This window comes from Capra hircus, chromosome 10, assembly GCF_001704415.2.
Source record: "Capra hircus breed San Clemente chromosome 10, ASM170441v1, whole genome shotgun sequence".
NCBI classification, from domain to species: Eukaryota; Metazoa; Chordata; class Mammalia; order Artiodactyla; family Bovidae; genus Capra; species Capra hircus.
The window spans coordinates 91297395-91316274 of record NC_030817.1 but is presented as its reverse complement, the minus strand read 5'-3'; the positions used below and the strand labels follow the sequence as shown (position 1 = coordinate 91316274).

Genomic DNA, 18880 nt, shown 5'->3' with positions numbered 1-18880 from the left:
CCCAGGCATCAGTATAACTTACAAATGATTCCAACATGCAGCCAAGATTGCAAATCATTAACCTGGGGCAGTGCTTCTCAAACTTTGGATTACTTGGAAAGTGAAGTCGCTCAGTCGTGTCTGACTTTGCAACCCCATGGACTATAGCCTACCAGGCTCCTCCATCCATGGGATTCTCCAGGCAAGAGTACTGGAGTGGGTTGCCATTTCCTTCTCCAGGGGATCTTCCTGACCCAGGGATCGAACCCGGGTCTCCCGCATTCCAGGCAGATGCTTTAACCTCTGAGCTACCAGGGAAGCCCTAGATTACTTGAGGCTCTTGTTAAATTGTGGATTCTGATTTACTAGAGCCAGGGTGAAGGCTGTCCAGGAATCTACACTTTTAACTGGTTCCCCAGTGATACTGGTCTGAGGACCACACTTCGAGTAGTGAGACTGGTGGAAATTTCCTGGAGTCCTCTTACTGGGATCTGAACTTTTCTGCTGCTGCTGCTGCTGCTAAGTCGCTTCAGTTGTGTCCGACCCTGTGCAACCCCATAGACGGCAGCCCATCAGGCTCCCTGTCCCTGGGATTCTCCAGGCAAGAACACTGGAGTGGGTTGCCATTTCCTTCTCCAATGCATGAAAGTGAAAAGTGAAAGTGAAGTCGCTCAGTCGTGTCCAACTCTTAGCGACCCCATGGACTGCTCCTCTGTCCATGGGATTTTCCAGGCAAGAGTGCTGGAGTGGGGTGCCATTGCCTTCTCTAGTTTCCTAAATTAGAAGCTCATCTAGATTAGAGCTGATTCTAGAGCTGTGAATCTCAGTCTTGGCTACACAATGCAATCACCTGGGGAGCTTTAAAAAATCTGATGCTTGAGTTTCATCAGAATAGAATGATCTCATTGATCTGGGGTTCAGCTTGGGCATAAAGATTTACAAAAGTATCCAAGTTGATTATTTTGTCAAATTAGATTTACTGCAATATAATTTACAAACCATATGATTTATAACGTCTTCAAGGTACATCCATTTTATAGCATGTATCAGTACATCTTCCTTTAAAATGGCTGAAGAATAGTCATCGTATGGATACATCATAACGTCTTTATCTACTCATCATTTTATGGACATTTGAGTCACTTCTCCTTTTTTTGCCTCTTGTAAATACTTATGTAAAGGATTTTGTATGGGCATCTGTTTTCTCTTGGGGGTGTATCTAGGAGTAGACTTGTTACATCTACTTTATATATTTAAACTTTTAAGGGCCTGCTCAACTATTTTTCAAAGCAGCTGCACCATCTTACACTCTTACTAGCTATGTATGAGCATTCCAATCTCTTCCTATCCTTTTCTTAGTGGTACTGATAAATGTCTGTCTTTTTTATTACAGCCATCCTAGCTGGTATGAAGTGGTATTTCACTGTAGTTTTGATTTACATTTTCCTTTTCATGTGTATATTGATCATTCATACAACTTCTTTGGAGGAATGTCTATTCAGATCCTTTGGTCATTTAAAAAATGGGCTATTTATCTGTTTATGATTGACTGCAAGTATTCTTAACATACTCTGAACACAAGTCCTATATCAGATACATGATTTGCTAATATTTTCTTCAGGTCTGTGAGTTGTTTTTTTACTTTCTTGATAGTATCATTTGCAGAAAAAAAAGTTTAAAATTTTGGTTTAGAACAACTTTTCTTTTCTTTTGTTGCTTTTTGGTATTTTTTTCCTAAGAAACTGCCTAATCCAAAGTCACAGAGTTTTACTCATGTTTAGAAGAAACACAGAGTTTTCTTCTAAAACTGTTATAATTTTAGTTGTTACTTTCATGTCTATGATCCATTTTAAGTTAATTTCTGTGTATTCTGTGAGGTAGGAATTTAATTTCATCCTTTTGCATGTGAATATCTAGGTATCCCAGTAATATTTATTGAAAAGATTATTCTTCCCAATTGAACCATATTGGCATCCTTGTCAAAAACACAACTGATTCTCCCAATTTAAAAGTGGGAAGAAGAACTGAATAGACATTGCCCCAAAGAGGAAACGCAGATGGTCAACAGGCACATGAAAAGACACTCAACATCACTAATCATCATGGAAATGCAAATCAAAACCACAATGAGATATCACTTCACACCTGTCAGAATGGCTATCATCAAAAAGAATACAAATAACACATCTGGTGAGGATACAAAGAAAAGGGAATCCTCATACGCTTGTGGTGGGAGTGCAAATTGGTTCAGTCACTGTGGAAAACAGAATAGAGGTTTCTCAAAAACTAAAAACAGAACTACCATATGACCCAGCAAATTTATGATTGCCAAGATATGGAAGTAAGTTTTCACCAACACATGGATGAGTAAAAAAGATGTGTTATATATACAGAATGGAATACTATTCAACCCTAAAAAAGAGAGGCATTTTGCCATTTGTAACAACATGGATGGACCTGAAAGGTATTACGCTAAGTGAAGTAAGACAGAGAAAGACAAATACTGGATGATACCATTCTACGTGGAATCTTAAAAAGTACCACACTTCAGCAAGTGGTGCTGGGAAAGCTGGACAGCTGCATGTAAATCACTGAAGTTAAATACTCCCTCACACCATACACAATAATAAACTGAAAATGCCTTAAAGACTTAAATAGAAGACATGATCATGATACTATAAAATTCCTAGAAGATAATATGGGCAAAGCATTCTCTGATATAAATTGTACCAATATTTTTCTTAGGTCAGTCTCCCAGGGCAGTGAATCAAAGCAGAAAGAAACAAATGGGACCTAATCAGACTTATAAGCTTTTGCAGCAAAGAAAACCATCAATAAAATGAAAAGACAACCTATATAATGGGAGAAAATATTTGCAAATGATGCTACTGACAAGGGCTTAATTTCCAAAATATACAAACTCAGTACATAATTCAATAACAAAAAACCAAACAATGCAATTGAACAATAGGCACAAGACCTAAATAGATATCTCTCCAAAGAAGACATAAAAATGGTCAATAGGCACATGAAAAAATGCTCAATATCACTAGTTATTAGAGAAACACAAATCAAAACCACAATAAGGTATCACATCACACTGGTCAAAATGATTATCATTAAAACGTCTAAGAAAAGCAAACCTTTCTACACTGCTGGTTAGAATGTAAATTGGTGCAGCCACTATGAAAAACAGTATAGAGGTTCCTTAGAAAGCTAAAAATAGAGTGGCAAGACGATTCAACAGCCCCGTGCCTGGGCATATATACTGAAAAGATGAAAACCCTAATTAAAAAGACAGCAGCCCAATGTTCATAGCAGCACTGTTTATAATAGCCAAGATGTAGAACCAACCTAGTGTTTACTGACAGATGAATACATATGTACATAAACAAAATGTGGCATATATGCATATATATTACACAATAGAATATTACATAGTCATAAAAAAAGAATGAAATAATGCCATTTGCAGCAACATGGATACCATACTAAGTGAAGTAAGACAGAGGACAAAAATGCCACTTATATGTGGAATCTAAAAAATTATACAAATGAATCTATATACAAAACAGAAACAGACTCACAGACACAGAAAACATATTTATGGTGGCTAAAAGGGAAAGGGGTAAGGAGGGATCATTGAGGAGTTTGGGACTGTTAGATACAAACTACCATATAAAAAACAGATAAACAACAAGGTCCAACTATACAGCACCAGGAACTACATGCAGTATCTTGTAATAACCTATAATGGAAAGGAATTTGAAAAAGAAAAATATATACATGTATATATATGAATCACTTTGCTGTACATCAGAAACCAACACAATATTGTAAATCAACTATGAAAGCGAAGTCGCTCAGTTGTGTCCGACTCTTTCCGCCTCCATGGACTGTAGCCTACCAGGCTCCTCCATCCGTGGGATTCTCCAGGCATGAGTACTGGAGTGGGTACTTCACTTTAAATATAAAAAATACAACAAACTAGTGAATATAACAAGAAGGGAATGGACTCACAGACATATAGAATGATAGAACAAAGTAGCAGTTACCAGTAGGGAGAGGGAAGGTGGGTCTGGAGGTACAAACTATTACGCCTAGTATTGTTGTATGCAAGCTACAAGAATATATTGTACAACATAGGGGATATAGCCAACATTTTATAATAACTATAAGTGGAAAATAATGTTCAAAAATTGTGAATCTCTACAGTATATACTTATAATTTATATAATATTGTACAGTAACTATACTTCAGTAACAAACATACACATACGTACACAAAAATACAGCTGATTCTCCCACACAGTTTAGGATGAGAATCACCAATCTCAAGCCTTGCTATCTGAGGGCACCACATCTGATTATATATTCTAAATTTTGGGGGGTTTTTTGTAGAACAAAAAGATGAGGGCTAAGCTTTTAGGATATTTATGTAATGAGCCCATGTATAATTCTATAAGACTTCCTTTCCTTCTTCAAAGGAAGGAAACTTCCTTCATCCTTTTGATGAAGGATGTTGATAACTTCTTACATCCATTTCCTTTATATTCCCTTGAATAAGTACCTTGAACACAAACTTTTAGCATATGATACGATTTCTTCCATAAAGGTGTGTGTAACAAAGTGAGCTATGGGGTGGGGGAAATGTTTTCTATATTCAAAACAGCTTTCAGCAATATCAACTGTATAATCATCACAATCTTTGCAGAATAAATAATAGCCAAACAAAACTCATTAAATGTTCATGGGATTGATCACTGTTATAGTGTGGTAACTTTTATCTTCTAACATATCTGTTTATATGTATTTATAGGTAATGCTACAATTATTCTGGTTTTTCGTGATTTTTTTGGATATCACACTTTTCAAAAGTTTCATTTCCACACAAAGAAAGCACTAGAAAGTGGACAATGTCAATTGCTTCCGTAGATTATGGCCTCCCCTCCACCAGTTCTGAAGGCTTCACTGTCTCATGTGAAGCCCTGCACTGTCTTTAAGAGCGTAGCCTTTCAGGGTCTGCATCTCAACTCCACAAGATTATATACACTTGAGCCTTTTCTCTCTAGCAGGAGGTGGATAAAAGTACCTACTTACAAGGTTATACGAGAATTAAGCAGGGAAACATATGCAAAGTGCTTGGGCTGTATAGTAAGTACTGAAAGACTAGAGATCTCTTCAAGAAAATTAGAGATACCAAGGGACTATTTCCTGCAAAGATGGGCACAATAAAGGACAGAAATGGTATAGACCTAACAGAAGCAGAAGATATTAAGAAGAGGCAGCAAAAATACATAGAAGAACTATACAAAAAAGATCTGCACGATCCAGATAATCACAATGGTGTGATCACTCACCTAGAGCCAGACATCCTGGAATGCAAAGTCAAGTGGGCCTTAAGAAGTATCACTATAAGCAAAGCTAAGGGGGTGATGGAATTCCAGTTGAGCTATTTCAAATCCTGAAAGATGATGCTGTAAAAGTGCTGCACTCAATATGCTAGCAAATTTGGAAAACTCAGCAGTGGCCACAGGACTGGAAAAGGTCAGTTTACATTCCAATCCCAAAGAAGGGCAATGCCAAAGAATGCTCAAACTACTGCACAATTGCACTCATTTCACACGCTAGCAGACTAATGCTCAAAATTCTCCAAGCTAGGCTTCAACAGTATGTGAACCATGAACTTCTAGATGTTCAAGCTGGATTTAGAAAAGTCAGAGGAACCAGAAATCAGATTGCCAACATCCACTAGATCTTCAAAAAAGCAAGAGAGTTACAGAAAAACATCTACTTCTATTTTATTGACTTTGCCAAAGCCTTTGACTGTGTGAATCACAACAAATTATGGAAAATTCTTCAAGAGATGGGAATAACAGACCACCTGACCTGCCTCCCAAGAAATCTGTATGCAGGTCAGGAAGCAACAGTTAGAACTGGACATGGAACACTAAACTGGTTCCAAATCAGGAAAGGAGTACATCAAGGCTATATAATGTCACCCTGCTCATTTAACTTATATGCAGAGCACATCATGAGAAACGCTGGGCTGGATGAAGCACAAGCTGGAATCAAGATTGCCAGGAGAAATATCAATAACCAGAGATATGCAGATGCACCACCCTTATGGCAGAAAGTGAAGAAGAACTAAAGAGTCTCTTGATGAAAGTGAAACAGGAGAGTGAAAAAGTTGGCTTAAAACTCAACATTCAGAAAACTAAGATCATGACATCTGGTCCCATCACTTCATGCCAAATAGATGGGAAACAGTGGAAACAGTGAGAGACTTTATTTTGGGGGGCTCCAAAATCACTGCAGATGGTGATTGCAGCCATGAAATTAAAAGACACTTGCTCCTTGGAAAAAAAGTTATGACCAACCTAGACAGCATATTAAATAGCAGAGGCATTACTTTGCCAACAAAGGTCTGTCTAGTCAAAGCTATTGTTTTTCCAGTAGTCATGTATGGATGTGAGAGTTGGACTATAAAGAAAGCTGAGTGCTGAAGAATTGATGCTTTTGAACTGTGGTGTTGGAGAAGACTCTTGAGAGTCCCTTGGACTGCAAGGAGATCCAACCAGTCCATCCTAAAAGAGATCAGTCCTGGGCGTTCATTGGAAGGACTGATGCTGAGGCTGAAACTCCAATACTTCGGCCACCTGATGTGAAGAACTGACTCATTGGAAAAGACCCTGATCCTGGGAAAGACTGAAGGTAGGAAGAGAAGGGGACAACAGGATGAGATGGTTGGATGGTATCACTGACTCAATGGACATGAGTTTGAGTAAGCTCTGGGAGTTGGTGACGGACAAGGAGGCCTGGCGTTCTGTAGCCCATGGGGTCGTGAAGAGTCGGACATGACTGAGTGACTGAACTGAACTGAATAAGCTGGTAGCTTAAAAACAATGACAACACCTTTTGTTGGAGAATCAGATCCTGACTCTGTAAACATGGAAAGAATATAATCACAGATACAAGACTAAAGCCTAGATAAGCTATATGAATAATATGTAAAACAATGGAACATTAATATTCCTATCTTTCCCTCTTTCTTGGCAAGAGTTCCCCTTAGAAATACACTGATGTAGCTATAACTTTAATTTCTAAGACATATTATGATATTCTTTTCCAAGTGAAAGTCTCTCTTGAGAAACGCATCAGTGTCAAATACAGCCAAGTCACACAGTCCACTCATGAACTGCATATAAAAAAGGATACATTGCAATTTGTTATCTAGGAATTTCCCCGATGTTTTGAATTAAGCATATGGTATAGTTTAGCTGTATGCGTAATAATATCTCCATTAAAATGTTGATTACATTTGCAAAATGTAAATCTAAAAATAATGACTGATGATGTTCATGGAAAATGATTTTCCAGTAATCACACAAGTTCATGGAATGCCCTGATTTTATTATGGCAGGTGTTTTTATTAGGGCAAATGTTTGGGCTCCAGGCTGATAGGAATGAAACAGAGCCATCTAATCAGCTTTGTTAAGCTAGGCACCTAGGGGACTGTTCAGAGAGTCTTTCCTCCTGCACAATGCTCACTGCCTGCCCTAGCAGACAATAATGGTCACGGGAGTAAGTGCCACGACAGGAAGATTTATGCAAAGATAAAGAGCTGTAAGGGTCCGACTCTGTGATCCTATGGACTGTAGCCCCCCAGGTTCCTCTGTCCATGGGATTTTTCAGGCATGCATACTTGAGTGGGTTGCCATTTCCTCTTCCAGAGGATCTTCCTGACTCAGGGACTGAACCAGCATCTCCTGCATTGGCAGGTGGATTCTTTACCACTGAGCCACTTGGGAATGAGGAGTGGAGGTTGTTTCGGCCAAGTTCGTGTGAATAATAGTGGCTGGAATTTAGAGAGCATTTATTATGTGCTTCACACCATTCCAAAGGTTTTGCATGATTTAATCTTCTACGTTATGACAGACACAACCTTGGCACAGAGCAGTTGAGTGGCTTACCAGATCATGTGTTTGGGCAGGTGACAGGACCAGGTTTGGAACTCAGGAAAACTCCTGAATTCCCCACTCACAGCCAGTATGCTAAATTGTCTCCTCCATCAAATGTAGACATGGACTCAGTATCTTTTTAAATATATTACATTTCCATTCATTCAGTTATTTTTAAGGATCCATTAACAAATATCTCTGTTTACTTCAAATGCCTCTATTAACAAAAGAATTAATAATTTTTCTCCATCTTCTTCTCTTAAAGACTTATAAAAATGGTATATAGTTGTCTCTGATGCCATTTCATTCAGTACAGTTCAGTCTCTCAGTCGTGTCCGACTCTTTGAGACCCCATGAACCGCAGCATGCCAGGCCTCCCTGTCCATCACCAACTCCTGGAGTCCTGCATCAGAGGGCAGACAGACTGAAACCACAGTCACAGACAACAGGCCAATCTAATCATACGGACCACAGCCTTGTCTAACTCAGTGAAACCAAGCCATGCCATGTGGGGCCACCCAAGATGGGAGGGTCATGGTGGAGAGGTCTGACAGAACGTGGTCCACTGGAGAAGGGAATGGCAAACCACTTCAGTATTCTTGCCTTGAGAACCCCATGAACAGTATGAAAAGGCAAAATGATAGGATACTGAAAGAGGAACTCCCCAGGTCGGTAGGTGCCCAATATGCTACTGGAGATCAGTGGAGAAATAATTCCAGAAAGAAAGAAGGGATGGAGCCAAAGCAAAAACAACACCCAGTTGTGGATGTGACTGGTGATAGAAGCAAGGTCCGATGCTGTAAAGAGCAATATTGCATAGGAACCTGGAATGTCAGGTCCATGAATCAAGGCAAATTGGAAGTGGTCAAACAGGAGATGGCAAGAGTGAACATCGACATTCTAGGAATCAGCGAACTAAAATGGACTGGAATGGGTGAATTTAACTCAGATGACCATTATATCTACTACTGCGGGCAGGAATCCCTTAGAAGAAATGGAGTAGCCATCATGGTCAACAAGAGTCCGAAATGCAGCACTTGGATGCAATCTTAAAAAAGACAGAATGATCTCTGTTCGTTTCCAAGGCAAACCATTCAATATCACAGAAATCCAAGTCTATGCCCCGACCAATAACGCCATTTCATTATTCAATTTTAACTTACCCGAATTTCATGTTTTCTGGGTTAGTTTTTTTTTTAATAGGGCAAGGATACACTGATCAGTAACTAGTTTCCAATATGCTATAAATATTTTCTAAAAGTCTACAGTTTCAGACACTGAGATCACAGCACTGTCCATTTATAAATAGAGTTTCCAGTTTTTGACTTTCATTTTCCAACTAGTTGAAGGGTGGGGCAGTAAAACCTTTCCCATAAATAAATGAAGTGCTATGATATTCTACACTTCTTTTACCACTAGCTGCTGACCATCTGTCATAAAAAGACACACCCTGGAGGACAATCTCAGATTTTTAGAAACAGAAACAGCCATGGCAATATTTCTAGACATGAAATTTTGAAAAACAAAATTATTGAGTAAAAATCCAAGAAACACCCTCAGAGTAACTTCCATTCTGTTAACTTTCTGCAAGAATTATCATCATCCTTATTATCTTCCCTTGAAGCTATTGAGTTGTTATTAATACTATGTTCCAGGCTCTGCGCTGTTTCATACACATTCTTTCACTACATCCTCACGTCAATGCCTATGAAGTGGGCATCACTAATGTTACATTTTACACACAGGGAAACTGATGCTTGGAGGCATAAAGTAACTTGCCCAAGGTCACACAAATAATAAATGGAAAAGACCAGATCTGAACCATATCTAACCACAGAGTTCACATTTTTCAACCATTATACTAGTGACATTACTCCCAGGATATGTTTTCTTTGTTATGTGGGTGACGGTGATATTGGGTTTGCGTAAATTCCATGCTCCTTTAAAAGCCATCTTAACATGCAAACATTACCAGGAATAAAGTGTTTAGTTATGGAAATCAAAACATTTTGACTAAAACTGGTGAGGAAATACATAACTTAAATCCACCTGATGTAGAGTTTTATATGAGAGAAATTTTTCACGTGCAGCTTTATTAAGGAATCATTAAATATTAAAGTAGCCTACACTAAAAGATACAATATTATTCACAATAACTGAATCATACTTTTATTACAATCTTTTCCTATTCATTATTAAAAAATAATTGGTAGGACTTTCAGGTTAGTATCAGGGCAAACCAGCAGAACCTAATATCCCTTTTTTTCCAATTTCCATTATAATACCCGTGAAGAATTACAAAAAGACGAAAACTGGCAACAGTGTTGGAAACTAAGGAGAGGATCAGATGCCAAAGCCCTGAAGGGGTTTTCACTCGCGCCAGGGCTGAAGAGATTAACAACACATTCCTGGATTCGAACAGAAGAATCAAACCCTGGTCCCAAAGAGAGCAGAAAAAGATGGATTCACTTTGTCTACATCTAGCTATACAACTCAAAGTGAAGTGAAAGTTGCTCAGTCATGTCCAACTCTCTGAGACCCCCTGGACTATACAGTCCATGGAATTCTCCAGGCCAGAATACTGGCCTTCTCCAGGGGAACTTCCCAACCCAGGGATTGAACCCAGGTATCCCTCATTGCAGGCAGATTCTTCACCAGCTGAGTCACCAGGGAAGCCCAAGAACACTGGAGTGAGTAGCCTATCCCTTCTCCAGCAAATCTTCCTGATCCAGGAATCGAACCGGGTTCTCTTGCATTGCAGGCAGATTCTTTACCAACAGAGCTATGAGGGAAGACCAAAACTTAGGCCTTAAAGGTCACACTAAACAAGAGTGGGCAGGGATCTCTTATCAGCTGGCTTCAGAGCTGGCCCAGCACACCTTTCGTCCTTCACCACTGGTTTCTTCCCTCTCCTGTCCCTCCAGGCAGCAAACGCAAGACCAACCTGGGAGGGAATAGAAGAAATCAGGCAGCTAGGTCTCATCCTAGAATGTGATGCAGCCAAACAGAAAATGTCTGAGACAGCCCTCAGAGCACTACATAACTACGGACATAGAGAAGAAGCTCTTTTGTCAGAGAGGGAGAAGTAGGAAATCAAAAAATAATGCATCACTTCCTAAACATTTTTGCGTCAACTTAACAAATACATATATGCATATATGTGAATATATATATGTATACAAACACACAGACACATATATATATATATATATAGATGTATATTCACTTGACTGAAGTGACTAAATATATATAGACTTTGAGTGCAGAGCTATGGTTGGTATCGCTATCATCTTTACTTCATAAGCCATTTTTATAATGCTTCATTTCCAGTTTCCAGGGCCATTTTCCTTACACTGGAGCAAGAACCAAAGAGTGTGTGAATTTCCAGATTTCCATAGGATAATGGTGGCCATCTACATTTGAATCTCTCCACACATTACCCTTAAAAGACACACTGAAAAGGAAAGAAAGCAAAACTACCCAACACTCAAGCCTACAACATAAGCAGGAGACAGAATATGTTTAAACCTCGATGGACATGAGGAAATAGCCATCTAAGCCCTGGAGGGTCAGTGCTGGTCCCCACCTAGGGAAGGAGTCAGGCTGGGACTGTGCCCAAGAGAGTGCAGGGGTCCAAGAGGGGAAGGGACTCAGGGTGTATCTGACAAAATAAACCCAGGAAGAGAGGCCCCCGCACTGAGTGACCAGCACCCAAAACTCTGAAACAAAAGAGCTGAATGTCCCCACTGTGCATCTGGGAAAGTGACTCAGTCTGGTCACCTTTGCGACATAGCTAGTAAAAGTCTTCAACTTTAAATAACACTGCTGCTGCTGCTGCTGCTGAGTCGCTCAGTCATGTCCGACTAGTGATAACAAAAGCCTTCCAGACCTCTAGGCAAAAGGACCAACTCACTTGCAAATAAAATAAGACCCAGGTAACATGAAATTTAGCAACAGTGACATACGAAACAAGTATACAGTAGGGTAGCACTGTCAAGAAACTCAAGGAAAAAAAGTATATGAGACAAGGATCTTATCCCAGTTCAACTGTTTCGGTATTATCAAGGCTGTAGGAATGGCTTCAATATCAAGGCAGAAATTCAAAGAATCCTGAGAAATCTATTAAAAAATGAGTTCCTCCAACTAAGAGATAATTGAGAATACTTTAGGAATGGACAAGTGTTTAGCACAGAATATATTACTGTAGATCCGAGACAAAAGTAAAATTGCGGACAAGGGTAGAAAAACAGCATTATAATATTATATGCTCAGACAAAGTAGAAATGATACAACTAAAAATAGCACTGAAAGAGAAAGGTGAGACAAAGGGTAGAGCTGAATAACTTGTTGATGTTCTTACAGGTAATAAGTAGAAGTCAAAGATAACATTTAAAGCAGACAAACCAAATAGCAGAATCTAAAAAGTGACTAAGAGAATTACATAAATTAATATTAATATAATGATGCCACTGGAATAAACCATACATTATTCTAATCAAAGAGAAAAAACAAAAATAATATAAAATAATACAACAGAGCTAAGAAAAATTACAGTTAAAGCAATATATTAAGACTCATTTACTGAAGTAAAATGTTTTCTGGTTGGATCACAAAGAAAAACCTAACATTATACCTAACAACTACAAAATACACATTCTTTTCAAGACTACCTGGCACAGATTCCAAGAAAGTGAGACAAGTCTCAAATTTAAAAGGACTGAAATAATAAAAAGCATGTCCTCTGACAACAGTAGGATTAAGCTAGAAATCAATAATCTAACAGAGAAAATCTGAAATTTTGGAAAATAAATGGGTCTAAACACATGGATCAAAGAAGAAATCATTTGCACCATTTCCACCATTATTCCTAACAATGATTTTGACAAATTCCACCTTGTCAGATTTACCAAGATTGTAATCTTAGCTTTTCTGTTATCAGCTAAACTTGGTACACTTTGCTGTAATGGTACTTATCAGAAGACAATAAAGCAATGTCTATAGAGTAATGAGGAAAACAGATTTGACAAGAATTCCTTGTCAAATTTGGAGAAGGCAATGGCACCCCACTCCAGTACTCTTGCCTGGAAAATCCCATGGACGGAGGAGCCTGGTGGGCTTCAGTCCATGGGGTCGCTAAGGGTTGGACATGACTGAGAGACTTCACTTTCACTTTTCATTTTCATGCATTGGAGAAGGAAATGGCAACCCACTCCACTATTCTTGCCTGGAGAATCCCAGGGACGGGGGAGCCTGGTGGGCTGCCATCTATGGGGTCATACAGAGTCAGACACGACTGAAGTGACTTAGCAGCAGCAGCAGCAGCAGCAGCAACAGCAGCAGCAGCAGAAGCTTTGTCAAATTATTACTTACATTTGAAGGTAACAGAAAGATATTCTTCCATATATGAAGATTTTTTAAAAAACCTTATCATTTATGTACCTCTATGAAAATTACTTTAAAGTATTAACCAACTAATGAAAAGATCAATTAAAATTAGGAACTGAAAATGTGAAAATTAAGGAATATTTGTAATGTAAAAGGTAATTAACTTATAGATCAATATACATAACCTCTCTATATGTGATTACAAAGGTTTATAAAGAAGACAAACTCTCTGGAAAAAAGTTATAAGACTTACAATATTATGTTTCAGAAAGCTGGTTCTGTGATCCCAGATTGAACTGGAAAGCATTTGAAAGTAGAAAATAAACAGCAGAGTAAAATATTCTTTGGGTATTTCTGCTTCTAACCAAGAGGGAGTAACAGGCAGACTGGATCTACCCTCCTACCTAAAACAACCTAAAGAGAAATAGAATATATGAAACAACAGTTTTCAAAAGATGAGATCTCAGGCAAAGGACAGTGATCCCTAAGTGACAGGAAACGCAGGAATTCTTATCACTGTCCTCACTCATCACCGCGAGAATGGCAAGATTCCAAGCCTTGCTGTAGGGATGGGGAAATGGAGGCATAGCCCCATGGACTCCCTGACTTGAGCGCTGAGGCGCCAGGGAGACCCTAGAGTCGACAGGACAGAGTACCAGAGAAGAGAAAGCCGCACAGAAAGAGAACCTTGGAGGTTTGCAGAGAGTCCCTTAGAATATTTAGCTGAGCACTGATCAGATGTACGCGAGAGAACTACCCCAAACTAGAGAAAGCACTATCTGAAACGATGAAAGGAACCAGTGCCCAGCACTCACAGGGGGTTAGAAATAGTTATATCTACTCCAATCTGCCAGACTGGAAAAACTTAAATTCAAAGAGCATTTGGTAGATTCCTCAGAAGGTTTTGAAGTGAAGACTAGGTTGTCCATGACCAGACACTGATATGGACCTGCCAAATAAACCATAAATGCAATATCCTGAAGGCTTCAAGTGTCCTCAACTGCATTTCAGTACAAATCAAGAAGATTCATAACAATAAATAAATGTCCAAGAAAGTAAAATGTACAATATCTGGCATCAAATCAAAGATTAAAAGTCATGGAAACAAGACCCACAATGAGGTGATTGACTAAACACTACCAACCCAGAACTGACATAACTGTTGGAATTAGCAGAGGACATTAAAACAGTTATTAAAACTATATTCTGTATGTTTGGAAAGTTGGATTAAAAAATATATAAAAGATCCAAACTGGACTTCTAAAGTGAAAACTTGCAACATGAGATGAAAACCAGACTGGACAGAGGCAAAACATTCTCAGACATAAATCGCAGGAATATTTTCTTAGATCAGTCTTCCAAGGCAAAAGAAAGAAGAGCAAAAATAAACACATGGGAACTAATCAAACTTAAAAGCAAAGGAAATAATCAACAAAATGAAAAGACAATCTACCAAATGGGAGAAAATACTGGTACATGATGCAACTGATGAAGAGTTAATATCCAAAACATACAAACAGCTCATACAAATCAATATCAAGAAAGCAAATAACCCAACCAAAAAATAGGCATGAGAACTAAACAGACATCTCTCCAAAGAACACAGATAGGCACATGAAAAGATGTCAACATCAGTAATTACTTCAGCTCAGTTCAGTTCATTTCAGTCACTCAGTCGTGTCCGACTCTTTGCGACCCCATGAATCGCAGCACGCCAGGCCTCCCTGTCCATCACCATCTCCCGGAGTTCACTCAGACTCACGTCCATCGAGTCAGTGATGCCATCCAGCCATCTCATCCTCTGTCATCCTCTTCTCCTCCTGCCCCCAATCCCTCCCAGCATCAGAGTCTTTTCCAATGAGTCAACTCTTCGCATGAGGTGGCCAAAGTACTGGAGCTTCAGCTTCAGCATCATTCCTTCCAAAGAAATCCCAGGGTTGATCTCCTTCAGAACAGACTGGTTGGATCTGCCTGCAGTCCAAGGGACTCTCAAGAGTCTTCTCCAACACCACAGTTCAAAAGCATCAATTCTACGGCGCTCAGCCTTCTTCACAGTCCAACTCTCACATCCATACATGACCACAGGAAAAACCATAGCCTTGACTAGATGGACCTTAGTCGGCAAAGTAATGTCTCTGCTTTTGAATATGCTATCTAGGTTGGTCATAACTTTTCTTCCAAGGAGTAAGCGTCTTTTAATTTCATGGCTGCAATCACCATCTGCAGTGATTTTGGAGCCCAAAAAAATAAAGTCTGACACTGTTTCCACTGTTTCCCCATCTATTTGCCATGAAGTGATGGGACCAGATGCCATGATCTTCGTTTTCTGAATGTTGAGCTTTAAGCCAACTTTTTCACTCTCCTCTTTCACTTTCATCAAGAGGCTTTTTAGTTCTTCCTCACTTTCTGCCATAAGGGTGGTGTCATCTGCATATCTGAGGTTATTGATATTTCTCCCGGCAATCTTGATTGCAGCTTGTGCTTCTTCCAGCCCAGCGTTTCTCTTGATGTACTCTGCATATAAGTTACATAAGCAGGGTGACAAATATACAGCCTTGATGTACTCCTTTTCCTATTTGGAACCAGTCTGTTGTAATTACGAGAGAAGTGCAAATCAAAATGCAATGAGGTATCACCTCACATCAGAATGGCCATCATCAAAAAATCTACAAACAATAAATGCTGGTTCCTTTTTCTAGGAACCCTTCTACACTGTTGGTGGGAAAACAAGTTGTTGCTGTCACTGTGGAAAATAATATCGAGGTTCCCTAAGAAACTAAAAATAGGGTTATCACATGATTCAGCAATCCCACTCCTGGGCATATATCCTAAAAAGATGGAAAACTCTAAATCTTAAGATACAGTGTTTCCAGCAGCACTCTTACAGTAGCCAAGACATGGGAACAACCTAAGTGGCCGCCAACTGACGAGTGGCTTGAGAATTGTGGTAATGTATGCAGTGGAGTATGAGTCATAAGAATGAGATATTGCCTTTTGCAGCAATATGGATGGACCCAGAGAACCATACTAAGTGAAGTAAGTCAGACAGAGAAAGACAAATATTATATTACTTATATGTGGAATCTAAAAAATACTACAAATGAATCCATGTACAGAATAGAAGCAGGCTCATGGACATAGAAAACAAATTTATGGCTACCAAAGGGGAAGGGAGGAAGTGAAGGATGAATTAGGAATACAGGATTAACAGATATAAATTGCTCTAATGAAATAGGTGAGCAACAAGGACTTTACTGCACAGCACAGGGAACTACATTCAATAACTTGTATAATGGAAGCTATAATGAGAAATAATCTGAAAAATGTGTATATATAACTTTGACACCAGAAATTAATATAATATTGCAAATCAACTATATTTTAATACAAAAAAGTGCTATTATAAATTCTGAATATTTTTAATTGCACAATTGACTGAGAGATTATCGATGATTAATGCAAGATTCAAAAATATTAAGCTAATAACTTGCATTCAAATATTTTAAATATACAGAATTCATGACTCCTTTAAAAGATATACATCCAAGGACATATTCATTAGGAAGAAAAGGCAATCTACAGAATAGGAGAAAATATCTGCTAACAATGTATATAACAAGGAGTTAATATCCAGAATATATAAAGAACTTCTACAACTCAACAGTAACAACAACAAAAATCTCATTTAAAAATCGATGAAGGATTCAAGTAGATATCTCTCCAAGGAAGATACACAAATGATCTGCAAACACATGGAAGATACTCAGTATCACTAAATACCAGGGAGATGCAAATCAAAATCACAATGAGATATCACTTCACACCCATCAGGATGGCTCATAGCAGATTTTCCTTAGGAAAGAATCAGCGCTGGTTGAGGATGGAGAGAAACTGGAACTCTCGTACACTGTTGGGAATATAGAATGGTACCACTACTATGGAAAACAGTACAGCAGTTCTTCAAAAAATTAGAAGCAGAATTACCATATGCTGCAGCGATTTCACTTCTACGTATACAACCCACAGAACTGAGAGCAGGGTCTCAAAGAGATATTTGTACGCCTGTGCTCAGAGCAGTATTATTCACAAAAGCCAAAGGGGAAAACAACACAACTGTCCAACACTGGACGGATGGAAAATTGAAACGCGGTGTATACCAGTGGGATGTTAATCAGCCTTTACAAAGGAAGGGAATCCTTATCCATGCTATATGAATGAGCTCTGAGGATATTACGGTAAAGGAAACAAGCCAGTCACAAAACCACGAACGCTGTGGAGTATCACCTGTGTGACGTATCTACTGTAGTCAAATTCACAGGGACAGAAAGTAGAAGGGTGGCTGCCAGGGGCTGGGGAGAGGGGGAAATAGGAAATTGTTGTTCAATGTATATATAGTTTTAGTGTTGCAAGATAAAAAAGTTTCTGGAGATTAGTTATATAACAACGTGAATACACGTAACACTACCGAACTGTACACTTAAAAACGGTTATGATGGTAAATTTTGTTATGCGCATCTATCACATTTTAAAGTAAATTTTCAAAAAAGAAAAATATTTTGGACGGATTTAACAGAAGAGTAAGAATTAAGAAAAAAATTGATAAAACTTGAAGGCATACTAACAGAATCTACTCAAAATGGAACATATAGAGAAAAAATAATTACCAAAAAAAACAAACAGAAAGAAAAGAGTATCAGTCAGCAGGGGGAAGATTTAGGTGAGAAGACAAATACCTCCATTCTTCCCAAATTAATTTTCATGGTTAATCTCACTTATTTTTTTTGTGATTGAAGCTATATAATTTACATTACATAATCATTACCCATTCATGCATCATTGTATTATAAGATATATTTTAAAATCCTGCTTTTTCTTTTTTTAAAGTGATTTACTTTAAAACACCACATAATAATCCCTATGAGATATATAGTCATGTACCTAAGGAGCCTTTGACTCATCTCAATTTATTTTGAAATTTTTTTGCCATGGGGCACGTGAGATCATATTTTCCTGACCAGGGATCAAACCTGTGCCCCTTGCATTGGCAGTGTGGAGTCTTAACCACTGGACCACCAGGGAAAAGTGAGACTGGTCTAGGAGATTTTGTAAAGGAAATATAATGGGGGGAGGAACAGCTATTTCCTCCAGGTATATAAATATACTCTAAAAGTTATATTAATAGCAGATTACAGATTACAACAGTCAGGTGCTAACATAAGAACAGATAAGTCAGTGGATTAGAACAGATGGCACCCAGACAGATCATAGCACTAATAAGGACATAAGGTGGTACTACCAATCAGTGAAAAAGGAAATATTCAATAATAATTACAATGAAATTATTATTCAGTAATAACTACCCAAAAATCAGTCCGAGTTGTCTTAATATTTTAGATGAAGCATCATTTTAGTTTAGAGGTTCTTAAACTTTGGCTCATTAAGTATTACAACTGCTTTAGGCCTCATGGTATCTGTGAAAATGGGATGAAAAGTGATTTATCTTTCCTTCAACATTTCTCTTAAAATTGAATCCATGAGGTGGGGGAAGTCTTTAT

General features: G+C 38.5%; 1 protein-coding gene across 1 annotated transcript in view; it reads right to left on the bottom strand.

Annotated features, from left to right (window-relative positions):
* Positions 1 to 18880, bottom strand: part of ARSB (arylsulfatase B) — a 168023-nt gene that overhangs the window by 69152 nt on the left and 79991 nt on the right. The window lies entirely within an intron of this gene.